The 3,971-nt window shown below is 39.5% G+C and overlaps 1 protein-coding gene across 6 annotated transcripts in view; it reads right to left on the reverse strand.

Moving 5' to 3' along the window:
• The window catches only part of LOC139663627 (tyrosine-protein phosphatase non-receptor type 7-like), a 22,463-nt gene extending 19,096 nt beyond the window's left edge, over positions 1-3,367 (reverse strand). For all 6 annotated transcript variants that reach the window (XR_011696721.1, XR_011696720.1, XM_071542351.1 and 3 more), the window contains exon 1: positions 3,327-3,367. The gene's annotated coding sequence lies outside the window, so the exon portion shown is untranslated. The remainder of the gene's footprint in view (positions 1-3,326) is intronic.
• Positions 3,368-3,971: the final 604 nt, after the last annotated feature.

Genomic DNA, 3,971 nt, shown 5'->3' on the forward strand with positions numbered 1-3,971 from the left:
TGACAGGAAGTTAGGGGGTAAAGGGGATATGACGCCATGACAGGAAGTTAGGGGGTAAAGGGGATATGACGCCATTGACAGGAAGTTAGGGGGTAAAGGGGATATGACGCCATGACAGGAAGTTAGGGGGTAAAGGGGATATGACGCCATGACAGGCGACCAATTGAAACGCACCGTTACCTTGAAGAAAATTACAGATTTCTCTGGGTTTGAACACTGTTGGAAACATTTGGGATAATGTAAGTACACAACTCAAAAAAATATATCACATAGGTCTAGTCGTTTTTAGATATTTTAATGCGGAAATGTTACATATTATACCTTTAAACTAGTAAACTTGCTACCTGCCTCTTCACTTGTCATTGTGGGTCATGTGACCTTCAGCGGGAGAAAGATCTGTCAAAGTGAGACTGGTAACCGTTGAGACTTCTCAGCAGGTACAGTTAGCTTAGCTGTTAGCCTGTATGCACGGTGCTTCGCTAGATTTGTCCATAGGGGCCTCCGTAGTGAAGTAGCTTTGCTGTGCTTTATTTATGAATGTGTTGCGGTTTCTGTCACGCTCTAGTGGTTTAAGTTAAAGCTGCTCTCTGTGGTCTTCGTATGTTGGCGTCCCCCAGTGGCAGCGAAAGGTAACTGTTTGAATTTTGAGGACTTCAATACCCTGAAATCCTGTGATATGACGTCAGTAAATCAGTCTGTGATGCTTCGTAAGACACTTCTGGATTTCACATGTTAAAGGATCAGTTTGTTGATTTTGTTCCTCTATATAACTCCTCTCCTCCTCCTGTAGCTGTTGGACCCACAGACAGTCTTGTCTCCAGTCAGCTGTCAGTTGAAGCTCTGCTGCCTCTTGCTGCAACAACGAGTCCAAACTGTTTGTCAGAATATCTCCAGAAAAAAATACCAATTTCTCCACCCACAGGAGCAGGAAATAGACCAGAATGCAATGCAGCCACAAGACAGGTTGGCGTTTGAGTAAGATGTAATTCTTGCTTTTTCTCCACTGGAAAAATTTGCTCTCTTGCTCTTACTACGGTATTGCTATTGCTCACTCCATCGACACATACGACCCACAGCTGAACGCAACCAAGTTATGAGGGTTGTCGAAAGGCATTCTGGGAAACGTAGTTAATCACTAACTGCAGTAGAAGTAGACGAGGCAGGTTGAGGGAAAATGGGTTCACCAGAAAAGTAAATTACTAAGCTTCATTACAATGTGTAGATGGGACGCTCCGCTCTGCTGCAGACACACTGTCTGATTCAGGCTGATAAGCAGTGGTGGAAAGTAACTAAGTACATTTACTCAAGTACTGTACTTACGTACAATTTTGAGGTACTTGTACTTTACTTGAGTATTTCCATTTTATGCTACTTTGTACTTATACTCCACTACATTTTAGAGGGAAATATTGTACTTTTTACTCCATTAAATTTACTTCACAGCTATAGTTACTAGTTACTTTTCAGATCAATATTTTATATTTAAAACATTTGATCATCTTTATAAAATAACTATAAAATAGCATTGTTATAGATTAGACTACCCAAAAGTATAGCTAAATTGTTAAGATTAGCTTCACGTTGACAACTTTAAAATGCTGCTTACATGTACATGTATGTCAATAAATCAGTATTAATATTCCAATAATTTATGAAAAATATAACTCTCTAAATGGGGACAGTTTGCATAATGAGTACGTTTACTTTGATACTCTAAGTACATTTTGCTGCCAATACTTATGTACTTTTACTTAAGTAAGATTTTGAATGCAGGACTTGTACTTGTAATGGAGTATCTTTACATTGTTGTATTGCTGTTTTTACTGAAGTAAAACATCTCAGCACTTCTTCCACCACTGCTGATAAGACAGATGCAGCTTTAATACAGGCCAAAGGTTTGAGAAACAACCATCTATGATATCCAGAAAAAAAACACCATGCAGCCTCTCTCCTATCAGAAAGAAACAACAAACAAAAAAATAAAGAGTGAGAGCAAGAGAGAGACAGACGGAAAGAAAGAGTCATCAATTCTCTATGTTGCTCATCTGCTTTGGCAATGTTACCTTATGTTGACCCATGCCAGTAAAGATCTTTGAATTGATAAGAAGTGACTTGAGTAACAGAGAAGAGAGAGAGAAGGGGGGCAGACAGACAGGATGACAGAAAAAGAGTAACTGAGATATCAACCGTTTCAAAAAACAGAGACACCCACTCAACTACAAAATGACTGATACCATAAAATCAAACCAAATAATCTCTTCCTCCCTGCCGTCCCGCCGGTGGGTCATCATTACAAACACATGTGGGTTTGAGCACCTTTGTTCAAACCCACAGAACAACAGTATATTTTAAATTCTACTCAAGATTTCAAGGTTTCCAAAGACACCAAACATGTCAGGCTGAACTACAGGGAAATGTGTAGGAAATGAAGCACAAGACATCTAGATTCTTTTCCATTTGCTGTGATGTGGCAGCGTCTTGGTTTTAATATTTCCCTCAGTCTCAGCAGCTGGAGCTTCGGTGAAGCGTTGGAACGAACAGATGCAGAATATGGACGAGACGTTGTACAGGATGGAGAACACGCTTTTTCTAACTTTGAGGCTACTTAAGGGGAAATGTAAAGGGAAAGTCGGGGTGCGAGGGGTTAAAGGACAGCAGGGAGCTGAAGTCTCGGATTGACTCTATGTGTAGGACTTTTCTACATCCAGAGGCCCGAGTTCAAACCTCCACCAGATTTTTTTTCCATCCCGACAATCGGAGGGGGAATCCAAGGGCCGGATTCACCAATGTGTTCTTAAGATAGATCTTAAGAAATGACATAAGAGGAAATTTTAGGAAGTTCTTAAGAAGGCTCTTAAGTGCAATTCCTCAATATTTTCTTAGTAACAGTCTCATTTCTGTCTTATTTTTTTAATTTTCCAACTTAAGAACTTCTCAAAATAGGGCCTGAATTAATTCTGGTTAATAAACTTTAGGCTTACTGCCATTGAGGCTAGGAGACAAGGCTAGGAGGCTAGGAGACAAGGCTAGGAGGCTAGGAGCCAAGGCTAGGAGGCAACCCAAAGTGCTTCCACCTACAAAACAATTGGGGAAAAACCTATTTAGAGCAACTAGAGCAAAGATTTAAACATTGGTTGCTGTTGGTAACTGTAAAATTTGCAGCTTATTTCCAACAGACATGAGACAGAGGCCTACCTGGCCCTACACCAAATAAAGCTTTACAATAAATGTTCATCTTAATGTTAGGTGTAGGGGAACCTATGAAGACTTTGAACTATAACCTACTTGTCTAAAATGTGTTTAAATATATGATATTAGAGGCTTACCTTTTCACTGTAGGAGTTTTAAGACAGGTGAAGGGCCGTCTTAAAGTTAAGGAAAAAATCAAGAACAAATTTGAGAACTTTTATTTCAAGAATACCATTTAGGAAAAAACATAAAAAGAAAGTTAAGAAAATATATAAGAACTGTTTTGTAGAATAACATTTTTTTTCCTATTTTTTTTCTTAAGACTAAGGTTAAGAAACTGGGGACCTCTAGTAATTTGTAATAATTGCGGAGGTCGTCTTTGATCTTAATCCCGTGCGAATCTGCCATGTCCGTAATTTGTAATGTAAAAATTCCATCACAAATTACCTCCTACCATATTTCACCAAACACAGAGGTCATGTGATAATATTAGTCCCGTGCCAATCTGCATCTCGGTGATTTGGGGTCGTATTTTTTTTTTTTTTTCAAGGTTTTTTGTTTTCTCCGCGCCTTTTTTCCGCCTCTTTTCCGGTCGAGAATCACGGAGGCTGCGTCGGCAAATTATAAATGAAAGTTCTGACAGCATTATTTTGGGTGCAAATTCAGGAGACTCATCTCTCTACACAGCATGGAGACACATTCACAGAAAGAGCAAGCTCAAATCCATCAGAAGAGGGAAATCTGGAAAGATGACGAGATGGATGACATTCATGGCAGCGTGC

This window comes from Centroberyx affinis, unplaced genomic scaffold (assembly GCF_046629955.1).
Source record: "Centroberyx affinis isolate AG114_WGS23_722 - 3 ecotype Tasmania unplaced genomic scaffold, CSIRO-AGI_Caff_v1 ptg004060l_1, whole genome shotgun sequence".
In the NCBI taxonomy this organism is placed as follows: Eukaryota; Metazoa; Chordata; class Actinopteri; order Beryciformes; family Berycidae; genus Centroberyx; species Centroberyx affinis.